Raw genomic sequence first — 19,139 nt, 5'->3', positions numbered from 1 at the left:
TTACAAATTTAAATAATATTAAAATTAATACAATGAAAAGGTTATAAAGTATATACAAATAAAGAAGCAAAATTGAAACAGTGAAAACTTTTTCTGTATTTGAATATGTAAATTCAACAGAATATATTCAATATGTGAGCATTTGTTTAGTGAATTCTTGTTTTTGGTATTTTTGCGTATTGTTTCGAGGTTCAAATCATAGAAGTTGTTCAGGCCGAGGGTCCCCAGCTTCTAATAATGACAGTAGTGGCTGGTGAAATTTGAAAGTGCTAGGACGTAAAAGATGGGGATGAATGTTGCACAGTGAGCGAGCAAGCGAGCAACCCCTCCCGAACCCTAAGGAGGGTTCGGGAGGGGTTCTCCCCTGGGGAAAATTTTTAAACAAGAGCAGCAAATGGTGCGTTTTAAAAAACATTTGAGAAACCAAAAAGGTTTTAAAAGCATTGTGAAAGTGTGGACTATGTAACTAGTACAAAAGTATTAAATGGTCTTTGTAAGAACCTGTCTGACATTTTCTTCATACAGTTTAGTTCTGACAACAGTAAAAACATTTAATATGATAATGACGTAGCTGCTCTGTAACAGCAGTGTATTTAGAATTAAATATTCATAACTGAACAGGTATTTTCTTTTTTAAAGAAGGTTGAAAAACTTAAAGTGTAAGTGGGTAAACATGTGAAAAGCAATTATTACAACACAGATGGGATTTGTAGCATTAAGAAGGAGAGGGTACCATCAATGCTGGATCCTTCACACTTGTCGCTACTAGCAATTACACATTTTGTTAACACTGTAACACCGTGACAGAACAGAACACGTGGCTCTGCGGGCCGTGGAAAAGAGAAAACCGGTGTTGTAGATGGCATTAAGCACTGAATAAATCGAAGCCTGACAGAAACAGCGAAACACATCCTATCTCCATTTTTTGGATACAGAAACAACATTTTCAACCATTCTCTGAGCTGAAAGTGAAGGCGGTGTGCCCGTGATGTCATGCTGCATCTCAGGGTTCTGGCGCAGAATTACCGAAATTACTCCAATTACTCTGACGTAATTGAAACTGAGCACAGGCCTAGTGGCCACCCATGCTGGGTGTTGTCACATCATAATTCTAATTATAGCTCTTTTAGGAAATGCAAGCGTTTTGAAGAAAATAAGGGCATTTTAATGAAACTACTGTTGAGAGGATGTGGCATTACTGCCAGAGCTGCCGACTTTGAAATTGGGGAACAAGGTTCGAGTCTTGCGCCATGATTTTTCATTTGTTCACGCAATGCAATGCAGTAATACACCTTGCTGCGTTGCACTGTGTGAAATGGAGAGGGCAGGAAATGCCTAATTTCTATCAAGATAACAGGTGCAATCCTGCTCTCTTTCTGCACTGGTGCACAATCTGCAGCTGATCGCCAACACAGGCATCCTTCATGGTGCAAGGGGGACTGTGTTGCGGGCAGGATTGTTTTTTTGCAGGAAGGGACACCTCCCATCACAAAAACAAGCCTCTGAGGCAGAATGCAGCACACTTAAAAAGAGGACACAGTGAGGAGAAATAAAGATATTTCTCTTCGTTGCGCCTCCTCAGGGAAGGTGTAGCATTCTAACGCATTCCCAGATCTACCAGTATTGGAACACCCACTCTACACGCATGAAACTCCTTCACAGGTCACAGTAATACTATGCAGCAACTTGCGCTGCCTCGCGTTACTCCAGATTTACGAAGCCACGAAGGGCTACACAAGATGGCCTTGCGTGGCTTGGCAAATCTGACTCATGGATTGCATTGCCCTTGCGGCACCTTGTGTGACGCAGGGCAATGAAGTGCATTCACAAATCTGGCCCTCGGCATCAGCTCAATATTCTATGATTCTGAGCAAATCACTCAACCTCCCCAAACCTAAAAAAGAAATTAATATGACCTTATGTAATGTAACTGGTGTTTATGTAAAGTGCCCAAATATCTTCAGATCGAGTTCGAGCTATAAAAAAAAAACTTCTGTTAGGAGCAAGCTTTTTAACACATTCACTTTGTTGGGCTTCTCGTGAGAATTTAATAGGATCTCTAGTGGAGGTTATTGCCAAAGAAATAATCAGGGCTTTAAGTGGGCCGGGTCCTGGCGGTGCTCAGCACTGGCAGTTCTAAGAAGCAGGTACTGAAACGGGTCCCTATCGGGATCTCCATTTTTGCCCTCATCCTCAGGATGAAAAAAAAACTTTACTCTGCAGCAGTAACACCCTTAACTGCCTTAGATGTAACGTCAAAGAGACTCGTTATAGTTATGTCACAGTCTCATAATTTCACAACTGAAGCATTTTCAATGTTATATACAATGAGCCAAAATTGTTGCTTATTTGTTTTCTGCAACTAACAACCATTGACAAAGTCAATAGTCCTGGTTTGTTGTAGGTGTAATGATACTTGTATTATATATCTGGATGCAAAGACAGAAAGAGCAAAACACCAGACTGGTGGCACACTATGCTAAGCACAGATTTTGTTAGTGAATGTGTTTTTAAGCCACGCCCTTAATTACATCAGACACGTCGCTTTGAGAGGGCCACACCCCCCTCAGTTTTTTCATTACATTTAATTCCCTGGATATAGTAAATCTATAGTGAAGTGTTGTGCCCTGTAGATGCCCTGACGCTGGGTATGGCTTTTAGACTCCTAGCTCTACGAAACTTTCAGCAGCTTACAGGCGCCGGACCTATCCATTGTTCTATTTCTCATTGCGAGGTAAGAAACCCCTTTAACAAGGAATTAGCAGGCAGCAGACAAAGACCTACTCTGTAGGATGTCATTTTGAAAGGTTTCATTCTGTTTTTGAAAATGGTGCCAACTAAAATGACCATGTTACTTCTTATGTCTTTGCTCAAACAACGTCCTTTTAAAACAGGGCTCAGCTACGTTGATTCGCTAATGTATCACTTGTTTTGATTTTCCTGTTACTCAGAATGCATGCTAAAGGCTGGGTGTTAGTGTATTTTGTGATTGAGTCGCACTTCTGCTTCCTACGAAGATTTGCTTATTTACTTTTTCGTTGCTATTTTGAGGTTACATTTCCTTTGTGATTGTGAAATTGTCTTGATGCATCCGATTTGCTTGTTTAGGTTAAATACTTTACTTCGGTTGAGGACCATAGGAGCAACATAGAATAGAAAATACATTGTGATACTAATCAAATAAATACATACTAAGATTTTCAGATAAAAGAGCCACAATGTTAAAAATGTGTAGGTTAGATAAAATCTGTGTGTGAGATCATTTTTAAGAATAATACACAATTTTAAAAACAGAATTACGTGAAACCATTGTTTTGTTACAAAATTCTAGATTTCTTGACAAATTATGTTTACTAGTCAACTAGATAAAAATCCTTGATTTGCTTGTTTACTTAGTGTTGCTTTATTTGGTGGTCTAAGATCGTGCAACAACAAACACACATGAACCATGATTAGGGTAAAAGGCCATTTATTAGGACATGGATGCAAACCTATTGAACTTTAACCAACAATAACATCAACTTTGCAAATACGAAAAACTCCCAATACATCCCGTGACCACTCACACCCCATGCCAACTTTCAATCCCCCAAGCCATCATACCTTGTTCCTTACTTCCCTGATCCACTCCTTGTCCTCTTGCCATCTATCCAGGCTCTCTTTCCTTTTTCTCCCAAACCCCTTCCCCTGAAACTCTTTCCTCACTCGAAAATGTACAGCACACTGAATTTTCACCTGTACTCCATTCTTCTTTCTCCCTGAGGGTGTGGATGCACCCGCATGTGACTCTCCACCCCCAAAATACTGCTACCCAGAATAAACCCCAGAGGTTGTTTTTTTGCCCCCTCCACCAAAACCGGCACCTCTCAATGGTGATCTTGCCTGCACCATATGTTCTCATGCCACAAACAGCTCACCACATCCCACAGCTCCATCATGTAGTATGCATTCACCATTCGAGAAAGATGCACCCCATCATCCCGAAACAAACATGCCTCCTCTTCCTTAATACCCTCATGCGAGATCACCGTGATACCTATACCCATGCAGAAAACTCTCATAGCTCTATTAAGTTTGCGATGAGCCTTATCAATTGCCGCATGCTATACAGCGCCCTGCCAAACCAGACGTGGCACAAATTCAGTCCACACAATTCAAGTCCCGGCAGAGTTCCGTTTGATGACTTTAAGATCCTGCTGCATATGTTGTAACAGTGTCAAACCCAATAATTGCACCAGATGATTTTCCCCCAAGTGAATCAAAAGCATATCAGGGCAACCCGTTGTGGAACTAGCTTAGTCAAACAAGGTAGCAAGTTACCCCATCGTATTTCACTTTTTCCCCACCACAGCACCTTGTGACATCTTGACAGCGTCTGCTCCAAGCGCCAGAGTTCCAAAGCGAAGCCACTGTGAACGAGATAAAGAATCTGCAATGCCATTCGACACACCCGGCACATGTTTAGCCTTGAAAATAATGTTCAGACACTGACATGTCAGCATGAAACTCCTCAACAATCTCAGTACCCTAAGGTCTCTGGCCCGCTGTCTATTGACCAGCTCCACAACCGTCATTTTGTCAACATGAAACAGCACCTTCCTGTTAGTTAGTTCCGTCCCCCATACCTGCAATGCCATCAGCAATTAGAAGAACTCCAAAAAGGCAATGCTGGACCCTTGGAGCAACCACCGCTCAGGCCAGAACTCAGCGCACCACCGTCCATCCCAGAAGAGACCAAAACCATGAGTACCTGCTGCATCCGAAAATATCGGAACCTGCTAAACCGTGTTCTCATCCAGGAAACACATGGGCACTCCATTGAAATCTTCCAAAAATGTCCTCCACACCCCTAAGTCTGCCTTGACTGCCATCGAGATCCGCACCCTGTGATGCTGTAAGGTTGCTCCGGACTTGGCCATGCCCAGACACCTGCAGAACGTCCGTCCCGCCCTCACTACACGGCATGCAAAATTCAGAAATTCAAGCAACTTTTGCACCCTCTGCAGCTCAATATTGTGCTCACCTAGCACCTCCAACAAGAAGCCTTGAATCTCCCTCACCGTCACCTGTGGAATTCTCACCTCCCACAACACCGTATTCAGCTTAATGCCCAGAAAAGTCAACACCTCAAGGGGTTCTTCCATTTTTTCAGGTGCCGAAGTTACCCCAAAACACCTTGCCGGAGTCTTTCTGTCCCACAAACAGAAAATCATCCAAATAGTGAGACAACTCCAAATGGCTGCTGGATTTTGAGAAATCCCATTGTAGGAAGGTACTAAAGGCTTCGAACAAGGCTTAGGAGAGGGCACAACCCATTAGCAACACCTTATAAACGTAGAGGGCCCCCCCAAACTGCATACCCAGTAACGGAAAATCATCAGGATGAATTGGTAGCAAACGAAAAGCCAACTTAATTTCACATTTTGCCAGCTCAGCCCCCCCACCGCACTGTTGCACCAAACAAACAGCATCATCCACTGATGTGTACAGCACCCTAGAATCTTCCTCCACAACGTAATTGTTTGTGGAAGCTCCGTTGCTGACATTGATTGCCCCAACCAGGAGCCTTATGAGCACCACTGGACACCCAAGCTGCCAGAGCTGCTTGCCTGTCCTTGCTCTGAGTCCCCCGGCCGGCACCCATAACCAGTGGCCCACACCTGCCCCACCAGCACCTACCCCCCCATCAATCCCCCAATTCTACCCCATCCCTGCCTGCCTGCCAGATGCCTCCTCAGCCTTCCGGGCCCTGCATATTCGCTCTCAGCGTTCCTCGGTCTCCCAGACCAGGCGTCGCAGCTCCCGTATCTGTACCTCAATGTCTACTCCCACCCACTGCTACTGGCCTGGGTCACACTCCCTGTCTTCCCACTGCTACTGTGGTCTGCAGGCTCCTGATCTGTGCCCCCCTCCTCACTGTCCACAATGTTCAAAGAGGCTGTGCCCCATGAACTCTTCAGTTTCTTAGCGGCTGGGTCCTTGGGATGGGGCCCTGCCATATTGTCCTGATCTGCGGATGCGCCTACTGACTGAATCACGTGATGGTGTCCCTTCCGGTATGTGCAATTGAAAATAGACCACGGTGAGAGGGACTGCACACCGGAATGAGAAGAAGTCTACCGATCGTGTAGACGCGGTAAGAGTGTGCGTGTGGCTATGACAAATGCAGCGGGAGCGTTCCACTTCGTGGACTCATAAAAATACGGGTGTGACTTGGGCTAGCAGAATAGTATGAGTGATAGAGGTGAACGGCTGATACATCAGGATGACGGTACTCTACATGCCCAGCTTTTTGGACATTTGGAAAGTATGACGTGTTGGCAGGTTACAAGTTGATGTAGGACGAAGTGGATGTTTTTAGTGAGGGGAGTATGATGTATCGGACTGGGTCAGAATGACCATTGGGAATTTCCCAGAAACCACTGAATGTGGTATGTATTTTTTCAGGCACACTAACGGCAACCGCTGGTGCCGGTGGGGGACTTCCGTTTGAAGGCAATACCCCTGACACAGTGTGGAGCTGGTATGACTGCCTTTGGCTACCACGTGGTAATTATACATGAACAATGGTGCTATACAAATTTTAATATTGAACATATCATAGAGAACTACCTGTCCTGTTGGTTGGTTTTTAACTAACTTTTCTTGGTTTGTGTTTATCAGTCACTCTGCTTAATAAAGTAGGAGTCCAGTGAGGTGAGGAGAGGTTTACATACACCATTCGATGTATGGGTTTGTTGGAGAGAGTGGACTGATAAACACATGTGTATAAATATACAATTGTTTTGGGCATTTGGAGAGTGGAAAATACTGATAACTGAATATAACCGGCAAGTGGATTGAGGCTGTAACCTCCCCGCCTCCAGTTTTTCCAAAGAAAACTTGTTGTTGCCCTGTTTCTCTCAGGTCTTTTGTGTTTATTGTCAGACTGTCATAAGTGCCGGTTTTGACAACTAAGTGCAGATGCCAAACACCGTACACCGTTGGCTCAAATTGAGTACTGACAAGAGGAAGGTCATGTCCCTGCTGTGACTTTGTTTTGAAGGTAGTGAGCTTGGAAATATGAACTTTCCTTTACAGGGCAATGTACAGTATTGGTGACCCCGTCTTTCACATTGTGTTTACTTACAGGGGGCTTAGAGTGTGGCCATTGCTTACCATTGGTTAGCGTCATCATCACTTTCATTTTCTTGCTTCTCTTTGGTCAGTGCGTACCGCTTTCACTTCATCTTAGTGTGTTTGTCCCTCCACTGGCACATGTCGCAAATACTGCTTCCTTGCCAAGTGTCCTGCCACTGCTACCACTTTGGAGCTATTTTTTCCTTGTAGAACTCCATAAGAGTGCATGTGATGCCAGGCCGTCTATCTCCCCCACCTCCAGCCTTACTGTATTGTTGCATGCACCCGCCCCCTTCAGCATTTCTGCTGTTGTTCGGTTGTCATCGTTTGCCTTGTCCCTTGTAACCCTCGTGCATTGTGTTGTTTGTCCCTTCCCTCCTGCTCCATCCCGCATTGCATTGCTTGCTCTGTCCCCTGCTCCTCTCTCATATTGTGTTGCTTGCTGCCCTCTCGCCTTATGTTGCTTGCTTTGTCCGCCCCACATCCTCTGGCATTGTGTTGCTTGCTGCACCCCCACTTGGCCACCTCTCAGGTTGCTTTGCTTGCTCCAACCCCACACCCCCCCCTCCTGTGTTGTGTTGCTTGCCCCAAGCCTCCCTCCAGAAAAAAGAAATTGCTATTACACAGCCAATTCTGGCTACATGAAAACTCTTTTTTTCCTAACTTTTAACCATACTGCTGTACAACATGGCTAACAGACATTGACAAAGCCTATCACTCTCACATAGTGGAGACCTATTGGCTTTGCCAATGCTTGTTGGATATATGTAAGGATAACAGAGGTGCCTTAGTCTACAATTTTGCTAGCCAATGGACCCTGTTTAGCACTTTGTGAGTTGGCAGTGTCTCCAGAAGTGATTCACAAATAGATCATAATCACTGCGCAGTTCTGCAAATGTCTGAAACCAATCTCCAGCAATCATTTGATTTACATGACTTAAACCCTTATTTTCCCATTGCTATTGATTCCACAATTGAAGTGCATAAAAAAGTATGGGAACTGTGATTCTGAGTGCAGTGGAAGTGGGATCAGTGAGTGAGAGGGAAGGGGGCATGGTTAAGATTGTAGCTAGAAGAACAAAATAGTCTGTATTTTGTTGGTCTTTCACCGTAAGGTAACTGCATATAAAATAACATAGCTGAAAAATATATGCAAGTTAAACAAAGCTTCAGGAAATGCAATCTTTAAGGTCATGAAACCTCATTTGATTATTGTATTGTATTGTAATTGCATTTATACAGCGCTTACTACCCTATAGAAGGTGTCAAATCGCTTTTTTGGGGAGTAACACGCTAATCCAGAACCCATAAAGGATTAGTGGTGAATTAGTATAGTGAAATATGAAAGTAATTTGAGTGGTGTATATGTTAGTCAGTTATTTGGATTGGGAAGGATACTGGAGGGATAGAAGAGGGAAAGGGTTTACATTTAAATAGAGTTTGCTACCCCTGATAAGGTGTTGAAGCTCTTTTTCGGCAAGTAGCATGCTCCTTCGGAACCCATAAAGGATTAGCGGTGAATTAGTATAGTGAAATATGAAAGTCATTTGAGTGGTGGATATTTTAGTCAATTAATTGAGTTGAGAAAGTCAGTGGAGGGATAGAAGAGGGAAAATGGTTTGCATTTATATAGTAATTGCAACCCCTGATGAGGTGTTGAAGTGCTTTTTCGGCAAGTATCACGGTACTCCGTAACCCGAAATGGATTAGTGGTGAATTAGTATAGTGAAATATGAAAGTAATTTGAGTGGTGGATATGTTAGTCAGCTATTTGGATTGAGAAGGATAGTGGAGGGATAGAATAGGGAAAAAGGTTTACATTTATATAGCGCATGCTACCCCTGAGGAGGAGTTGAAGCACTTTTTCTGCAAGTAGCACGCTACTCTGGAACCCATAAAGGATTAGTAGTGAATTCGTATAGTGTTGGCTTAGTGGATTTGGGGGTGGGGGTACTTGTGAGTTCTCATATTTGAGAGCACAGGTATTGTTATATGTTGTGCATCCATTTGCGTTATTGCCCATGTTATTTCCTATATGGGCGCTCAGAAGCCAACACCTGGGCCATTTGAGAATTTCCAGCTGCAGCTAAATGGTAGAATTTCTCAACCAGCTTAAGCCCCATGAGCCTTAATAATGACTAACTCATGAAGGAATCATTGACATCTGAAGCATTAAATATGTAGATTTAAAGCATGAATCTTTACTTATCCAGCACCATCAGATTCTCTCTCTTCTCTAACTATCCAACAATTCTGTGGCACCTGCAGTTGTCATTGAATAAATTGTAAACTATTCCCAATCTGGGAATATCGGAGTTCTCTCCTTATCCATTTGCAGTCTGCAGCACAGAAGGCTCTGTCACCTTTTCAGAGGTCTTATCCCAGTGCGCTGAAATACAACAAGCACTGGTAAATGCATTCGGTTTCACCTATGTGATTAATTATGAGCTGTTTTTGTTGTAAACTGTAGTTTGCGGAGTAGTTGCAAAATAGAAGTTATAGAAAGTCTGTTAAAGTGTTATGACTTGTTTATGTTAGAAGCCGTCTGCCTTTTTTGGGGAAGAGATCTTATAGTGACAGTGAATGGGGCTTAAACAGTATGAACAGCTTTAGTAGACGTATCGCAAATGAGTGCAGCCAGGAAACAAAAAGATTTCCACACAAAAGTTAATGAACACAGTAATTTGGCGATGGCAACTGACAAGAGCCAAATACAAACAAAAGAAGGGGTGAGGGTACGGACTCCCCTACTCCAAACCCCCTGTCAATATTTAGTACACCAGAAGGAGTAGGGAGTACAAAAAAATATATTATAATATTATTCGTGTGGGCACATGCTGTGTGTGCTAATACTGCCCTCACTCACACAGGTGTGTGACATGCTTCATCATAGGGCTGCTTACAAAACACCCCAACGTAGCCATGCATGGGGTGGAGCAATAGGGTGGGGGAAGACAATAAAACACAAAAGAGAGACAATATGATTTGCAGTGACTGGGAGCGACGGTAGTGAAAGTGCAGTGTTGTGTGGGTTACAACTAGCTCGGAAGTGTTGCTGTGCCTAAGACTTTATTCCTGGACCTTCCGTCCAGGGTTTAAAAACGTGAAGGATGGTGGTGATTTGGAGATACTATGTGCTCCTAACACCCCTCCTCTACTGCCAGGTGGTCAACATGTTTCAGCCGTAAGTGTATGCCCCAAGTGTAGGGTCACGCCGGCATTCATAAGGACTCTACCTGTCCCAGTGTTTTGATGGCATCTTAAAACCAGTTCTTTCCGTGGCGAGGAATATCCTCTCACATGTAGTGGTATTACGAGGTTACCCCTATTTCGAATTAGAACTGGTGGCAGGCAAGGAGAGACCCCCTATAGTCACACTTACTCCACGGGTGGTGCTCCTCCAACGCTGCTCGCCTCCATCCGCCGTTTAGAAACTGATAAGAGCCCCCTTTTAAGATATATTGAATACAAGATATTTCACAAGCACAGTGCAAGCGCTGTGCAGGTGAAACTTAACAAAAGGACATCAAGATATAACAACATATCAACCACAGACTACAAGGTATTCATTGCTGAACTTTCCTTCGGCCCACACACTACAGGGAGCACACTTGACAAAGAGCTAGCATTGCAACTGGAGAAAAGAAAAAAAAAAAGAAGAGGTACGGTGGCTTGACAAAAAAAAACATTCAAAACCACCGCCCCATCTACCCCCCCAAAAAAATCAAAAACAGAATTGGTAAAAGTGATAAGGAAAAGCCTACTGTAGTTTTACCCAGAACTTACTCTTTGCTTTCTATCATATCAGTCAGGACAAAGGGCCTCTCTGGCATCCCACCGCTAAATGGCGCAATCTGATTGTGATGTCTGTGTGTAACCAGAGAATCAATCGATCAATAAAAATCTTTATTTGTTTTTTCAAACCTTAAAAGAGAACAGTACATCAATATATTCATCATGATAATAAGAAATACCCTCCCTTAAAAGAATATAACCTTACAATCCATTCATTCGATCCTATATAAAAGCCGAAACACATTGCTAATAATATATATGGTTCAGTGGAAATACACCCATACTAATATAGACAGTACTGGAGGTAATTTAAAAAAAATCATTATTCAGTCTAAGACTCTGCAACATAAAAGAAATTACAGCTGAGTAAATATCAATAGATTGAAGTTGTAAGAATAGCAAAGCCGGTCCACATTGTCTGAAAAGATGTTTCTTAACCCCTTCAGTGCCCATGACGAGCTGGACTCGTCATGGGCCGCGGTGGCGCTGTGCCCATGACGAGTCCAGCTCGTCATAGACCCCGCCCGCTAATGCAACGGCCGGCACTGGGCGGGGAAAGGGGCGGGCACTGAAGGGGTTAAGCAGGGATCTCAGACAGCACCGCCTTGACCCCCGGTTAAATTTATAGGAAGATAGAAAATGAAGGGCACTTGGGTGTCAAACAACCATCACACGGGCGGCTAGAAATGTACCTCGACCTCTGACCCATCCTAGAAAAGCAACCAGAAAATGAACTGTATTTAAACGAAAACAAGTCGATATCAACCCGTGTTCAGGGTTAGTCACAGCTCCTAAATAACACTGCATTGCCTCAGTAGTTAACATCAGTGTGGGTGCAAAGTTAGTTACTTTACTCATCTCCTTCAGTGCCCTATTCTCCTCGCAAAAATTAGCCAAGATAGTTTTGATGGAATCTTTAGAAAGCTTATAGAGGTACTCAGGATTATCAAATAAATCTGTTTGCCCAACCTCACACACAGGTTTTGAATATGACTTACCCAGGCTGTGCGAGTGGCATGGTCTAAAGATAGACAATCATACAAAACCAGCTTGTTAAAGGTTGTCCCAGGTTTAAACCACACCGCATGCCACAGTAGGCGAGATTGGAGTTTAATAAAGTCGTCCAGATAACGCAAACCCAACTCCAGGTGGCAGATATTATTGGAGAACCTGGCTGGGACCGCCAGTAATCTCAAGAAAACATTTTATGATTTTTTTAAGGTTTCCACTATCAATGTAACCGCACAGGCCTGATCCATAACTGGCCACGGGAACACATTTAGATTAATAGAGAGTATATATCTCTTTTAGGACTTATGTTCTGGCTTGCTTGCCACTCTAAAAACAGCCTCTCCAGTCTTATTAAATTGTTCCTTTCTAATAATTCTCAAATGGTTTCAATTCCCCTCCGCATCTATTTGGATCCCCAAATAAGAGAATGTACACACTTTGCAAGTTTGGTGTCATAAACAGGCGGGCTGTTCCTTGTGGCCCAGGGCCGCATATCATCATAAAAGTTTCACTTAGATTGATTTTGAAATCAAGATGATCCATAAAAGATGGAAAAGCGTCAAACAATTTTTGAAGACCATTCACAGTCCTCTGAAGGAGCACTGCATCATATGCAGAAAGTGGTCCCCTAATTGAGACACGTCCTAACCTTTCTCAACCAAGTATCTTTCCAGGTCATTAACATATCAATTAAGCAGAAAATGTGCTAGCACACACCCTTTTCTCACTCCTCTCCCTATCCCAGATGGTTTAGTGCACTACTCATTCTGCCCAAAATAAACCCTGGCTGACACATCCATGTACAATTGTCTCAGAAACTGAACTAAACTTTGATCCACCCCCATGAGTAACGTGATAGGCCATAGCTTTCAAAGGTTCATGTGCTGGGATCTATGAAAGCCAGGTGCACCAACGCTTCTTTAGCATGGTATGTTTGCCTATTAATAGTTGTAAGTTTATTCACTGCTCCTCAGTGCCCAGTGCCCCTGTATGGTATCTTCTGCATAACCACCCCTTCCCTTTGAAATTGGAACCATCCACCCCCAATGTTCTAGAACGCACAACTATTGCTCAAGTTATGACAGTTTGTGAGTAGAGATTATTACCCGAGCAGTGACTGAGGTGGCTTCAATAAAGAGCTTCTCTTAATTAACCTGGATTCATTACATTCTTCATTCTAATGTTACACTGGCGATGAGGTTAATCAGGCAGAAGACACCACAGCTGACAAAGGTGAGATGCTCCACCCTGCCTTTCCTAAAGCCAGAGTCGTTGTCCATCAGGACAGAGCTCTCATCGACCCAACTATCCAATCTTCCTAGTAAAATTCATCATACAACCTCAACCAATGAGTCTGAGAGTGAGACTGAGCTGTAGCATTTCAGGTTTCCTCTGACTCCTTTTTAAAAAAATGGTGACAGTAATAGATTCAGACCACACTTGGCCACAGACCTTAAAACGTTCGGCAAGACAAACATCCAGAAACTTAAACACATCTAAAGGACACTATCGGGACATAGGAGCTGACACTTCAGCTTATATTAACCACTATTAGAACATTGGAACGTTGGCAGCTCCATTGAAGACAATGGAGCGCTCCGGGCTAATACTGGCTGGTATAAGCCCGGAGCTCCAACATTCCAATGATTGTCTTTGTTCACAGCTCTGGCTGTGAACAAAGACTTCAGGGAGCCGGAGGGGATTTGAATCCCCTCGCGCTCCCTGAAGGGCTTCGTTTTGTTAGAACATTCTGCCCTCTAGTGGCAGAATGTTCTAATAGCCTTATAGCCCTTCGTAGCAGGGCTATACCGCTGTTAATGTCCCGCTGCTGTTGTTAAAGTCCCTCGCCTTCGGCTCGGGCCTTTAACGCTGCAGCGGGCCATTAACAGCCGGTATAGCCCGCTACGGCGGGCTATAAGGCTATATTAGAACATTGGAATGTTGGGAGCTCCATTGAAAACAATGGAGTGCTCCAGGCTTATAATGGCTGGTATAAGCCCGGAGCTCCAACATTCCAATGTGTCTTTGTTCACAGCTCTGGCTGTGAACAAAGACTTCAGGGAGCCTGAGGGGATTTGAATCCCCTCGCGCTCCCTGAAGGCTTCGTTTTGTTAGAACATTCTGCCCTCTAGTGGCAGAATGTTCTAATAGCCTTATAGCCCTTCGTAGCAGGGCTATACCGGCTTTTAAAGTCCCTCTGCTTTGTTAAAGTCCCTCGCCTTCGGCTCGGGCCTTTAACGCTGCAGCGGGCCTTTAACAGCCGGTATAGCCCGCTATAAGGCTATAGCGTTACCTTGGCATAATCACATATTAACAGATTCCTCATTGTTGCATCAGTGGTAAGATTATTGTGAATAGGGATCATATCAAATGGAGGCTGGCATAGCAGATGGAGGTTGGGCATTGATGACCTCAAAATAGGCTACCCAATTATTCTCGGGATGTAAGCATCCATAAATGGTGCTGAAGGCTCCATAAAGAAATGCTGCAGTAATAACCTTCCAAAAGCGGTGATGTCATTACTATCACTAGTGGCTAATAAGAAAGACAAGGCATCTTCTCTAATGGTGGGTCTCCAGATTTGAATGGCATTTTATAATTACATCTACATCTTCGAACCTCATCTTTGTCTCTAGGAAAACTTAGCAAGGGTCATCCAGAGGTTTGTACATGCTCGGTCCAACCAGCCTGGATGGGTATCACGCAGAGGGCATTACCGGCCTGTCAACAACCTCTTGACAGGGCTAGAGATCCCATGTAAAGCACACTTAATATTGTTTGTTATCTTCTGCCCCATCCTGTAGACAATACATAAACTCATGGCATTTCCGGAAAATTAGGTCCTCGAGTAGCTGATCAGTGTTCACATTACATCATTTAATCATGGGTCCGTTTGTCCTGACCACCTCAAAATTCTCTAGTGCGACATGTTTTATATCCACCTGAGAGCTCAATTTGAACTTAACTAATAAAGGATTAAGATTGCTGACACAATTTAGAAGGATTTTAAAATCAAAAGCATTAAGACACAAATTATCAGGAAATAAAATAAAATCTATACTAGTATTCATACGCTGCTGTGAAACATCAGTACAGATGAAACTAAACGGGACCTAGGGCAAAAATCCTGAGCAAAACTAAGGCTATATTTAACAACCAATTATTCAAAGCCTTCCTATACAGGTCGAGATCAAAGTGACATAGGGGCATATTAGCAACGCTTTGCGATAACTGTCGCAAAGTGTGCATAGCGCTCCTTATACTAACGCCTGCTATCGCAGGTTTTTATCGCGGAGATATTGCGTCATTAGCAACACGTATCTCCAAGGCAATAAAGATTCCTGCGATAGCGGGGAAATCGCCGTTTTGCAGGGAACATCGCTGGTTTTCCAGCAATGTTCCCTGCAAAACGGCGATAACCTTGCTGATACGACCCTGTGGTCGTATCAGCAGAATCCACCCCCTATGTTAGGGGTGGCTAAGTCAGGATTTTAGCAGACGTTAGTTTTTGGAGAAAACAGCAGTTTTCTCCAAAAACTAACGTCTGCTAAAATGCTAGGGCATCCTTGCTGATAGCGTGATGCCGCGTTATGGATGTTCTGACATGTAGTGAAAGTCAGGAATGCCCACTTTGCATCTCATTAGAGATGCAAAGGTAGGCATAGTGAAAAAGGGTGCTAACATGCGAATATGCATGTTAGCACCCTCTTGCTAATAGGGCGATGGTTTTATCTCCGCTTTTCTGTCTTTTAAAGCCAAAAAAGCAGAGATAAAGCCCTTGCTGAAATGCCCCATAGTTCCTCCCCCAGGAAGTCAAGCATCCCACACACCTGTTTACACGGCTAGCTTGGTTGCCCCTTTATAAATGACACATACACGGACTTGGATTGAAGTAATAAACATTGTTTCATGACCTGCATGAACATTTTAAGCACATTTATAATTAACAAGTCTGGAGCCAACTCTGGTGGTCCTATCTATGCCCCAAACTGGCATCACACATGCCTTTTTATTTTTATAACCCCATACACTCATGCCTCCAGAAGGGAAGGACGGGCATATGAAAGGTTGATTAGCCATCTACATGGAACAGTGTGCAGCCCAAATCTCTCGAAAAACTGAGAATTTTAAAGTTCAGAGGAGAAAAATCTAGTTAGGATTATCCAATTTGGCAGTAATACTCACCACATTCCATGACAAAATTTTAAACTGGTTTTAGACTAGAGTCAGTAGCATTTCCCTTCTCCTTATGGCTAGTCATCGGGAAAAATAAAATAGCCCGGGAAGAGAAAGGGTGAGTTCTAAGGATTGCTCTCTAGGGAGCTAAAAATAGGATCACTATGTGCCCGAGTCAGTCATCCAATTTAGTTAACACTGGGTCAAGAAGGGATAAACTGTTGGAAGTCTCGATACTACAAGCCTTGCCCGCTGCCCATAAGTCCTTGCTTGCAAATGATTTTGGGGAGGTTTCTTGAGATTGGCCAGTCTATAAAAGTAACCTAGTGGAAGTACTTCAATCTCACGCTGTACTAATGAAGGGGATTTAAGCTAGCCAAGGAGACAGGCACAGTGATACAAGATCCACAATTCTCCACAACACAGTTCCCTGGAAAAAGACTCAGGGCTAAGGTCAACCCATGCAACTCTTCTCACCATGATGCGATCATTACTCAGGGGGCAGATATTACCCACCCATTTGGCTAACCAATGCATTACCTTATTCCTAAACTCAGGCCAGACCTCAGATTGTCCATGCCGAAAAGGGGGAAGATTTTAAGAATAATAGTATAAGGTATCGCCTCAGAAGGTTAGTGCAGGAAGGCAGATGGTCTCAATAAGGAATTGTCATCTGACTGCCTGTCAGAAATCCTGCTCAGTGGGACACCAAAATGCGTTTAAATGTACCAAGCTACTGTTTGTAGGAAGCTGGCTCTTTATATAGTGAACCAAAATGAAGTAAACTGTGTAAAAAGTCCAGGCAAACTCCATTTGGGTTTGCCTTGACCTAATTGGCTTTCAGAGGCACAAATGATAACCCAAATGCTCTCTTTTGTGGTAGTGTGGGCGAGCAGTTAGGCTTAGCAGAGGGTAGTGCTAAGCATTTATTGCACACACAAAGGCAGTACTTGAGACACACACTCAATAAAGAAATCTGACACCAACCTATAACCAGAACTCGGCAGGCAACACAAATCACCTTTCAGAATACATCTTTGTCTCCATGAAGCCTCAAGTGACCCCATCAATTAAAGCCTATAGTGGCTTCCAATCATCCTTTACATGTGCAGATCAACCAATTGATCCAATTTGCATTATTTTCCGGTAGCAGGCACTCTCCTGAGAAGACGTGCTTCTGTTTTAGCTATCTGTCCCTTCCCCTTGGCTTCACAGGGGACCTGCTCCTGCAGCAGCTCAATCTGGGTTTTAACCTTGCAGGGATTGCGATCATTTATTTATTTATTTACATTGTTGCAGTTGTATAGGGGGCGATTTTAGCACACGGGCATTGCGGGCCAGATTACATTGCATAAGGTACAGCTTTTATGTTTTTTAACAAAAAGTATGGGAACTTTTTGTAACAAAGCATGGGCATAGTTCACGCCCACACAAAGCCCCCTCTTACATATCAAGGTTAATACGGCATTACGGTGGTCGTGATGTTGTTAGGAGAGTATACAATCCGCAAGAGAGAATGATCACAAAAGGCTCGACAACTATGCGATGGTTTAGCCGGACAAATCAGAAATGTTGTAGGCGTTCTAGTCTGAATGTTATTGTATGGGCACCACGGAGCAGACAGCCGCAGCGCCTCGTCAGGGGGCACAGCGCTCTATAAGTGCCAGTACAATAACATATTTAATATTCATTCATGCCAGGACAGTCCCTCCCCAGGACCAGCAGCCATATTTTGAGGCGCAGCCTCACTACTAAACCAGCAGGTGGCTTCTGAGGCTTAGATAAATATATCTCACAGCAGAGGCGCAACTAGAGCCACATTTCGGGGAGGGCTACTAAATATTTCTGGGGGGGGGGGCTGACTCTTCCAGCCATTGCAAAGTGGAGATGCAGGGGCTCTAAGAAGGGGTGAAAAACAACACAGCCTCGTTAGCAAGTAAATGGTCTTTTTCAAGACCTGTGAAGTACTAGGGTGCGGCTGTGTGTCTACCCGAGAAGCTGTCTCAGCCGGGCTGATACACACGACGGGGTGGGGGGGCCTGAAGCCCTTTGAGCCCATCAGTCCAATGAGCGTGTTTCGCCTGTCTCACGGTCAGCTATGGTCACTCCCCACTCCCCTCCCCCCAGCAGCCAGGCTGCGCCACTGCTTCTCACTAGTGAACAAACGATTGGCTTCAGAGAACAGGAAGCACATCCCGTGAGATACACGTCAGCAGTCTATAGTACGGCCAGTCCATCACATTGTACCACGGGGGTATAGCTCAGTGGTAGAGCATTTGACTGCAGATCAAGAGGTCCCCGGTTCAAATCCGGGTGCCCCCTTCACATTTTTAGTAAAAATATATATATTTCCAGATTTGCAGCGTACAATTATAGGATTTATTGCAACAATTACTCAAGTGTGATTAACTAGTAAAACGATAGTAACACAAGCGTCAGCCCTAGTGCAAATTGTATATGTAGCACTGAGACGTCTGAAAAGAAACAATGTTTTTGCCATTATGCCCAGTCTGTGCCCTCTGGCTCAATTACAATAAAACAGGTGTTTATAAAGTAGCACACATAGGCACGCGGAAACTTGTGTATACAGTAAGATAGTGTGTAGTTTAACACGCGTGTTTTGCTCTATGTGCAGCGCCTGGAGACGGTATTACGGCGTAGAGAGCTATACAAGGATTGCTGCTCATAATTATGCATACAGAAATAATTGCATGTGCGAAGGAACACACGTGTATAAACGTATCCCATGTTTCTAAGCCCCAATGTATGCGCCCTAACACAGTTGATTTGTTGTTTTTCAAGGCAACATAGTGTGTGTCTACTGTAACAAATCTGTGAGTGTGTATACAGTGGATGTACAGTAACACTTTCACACACATGCTTAGAACAGTAACAAACCTGTGTACTGTTACAAGTGTGTTTCTACGTTAGCATTATTACATGGCTAGGTTAGGCCTCAGAAAAAGCACTAGCATTTTACATGTACAAGTTTGTTAAGTTGCCTTCTTTTCTGCACAATGACTTTTGACACATTTGCT

The 19,139-nt window shown here is 43.7% G+C and overlaps 1 non-coding gene across 1 annotated transcript; it reads left to right on the top strand.

Annotated features, from left to right (window-relative positions):
* Positions 1-18,351: 18,351 nt before the first annotated feature.
* On the top strand, positions 18,352-18,423 carry TRNAC-GCA (transfer RNA cysteine (anticodon GCA)). Its single transcript has one exon. It is a non-coding gene; the product is annotated as a tRNA-Cys (tRNA).
* Positions 18,424-19,139: the final 716 nt, after the last annotated feature.

Source organism: Triturus cristatus, chromosome 8, assembly GCF_964204655.1.
Source record: "Triturus cristatus chromosome 8, aTriCri1.1, whole genome shotgun sequence".
Lineage (NCBI taxonomy): Eukaryota > Metazoa > Chordata > Amphibia > Caudata > Salamandridae > Triturus > Triturus cristatus.
Note: the sequence above shows the minus strand (reverse complement) of the source record. Positions and strands in the feature narration are given on the sequence as shown.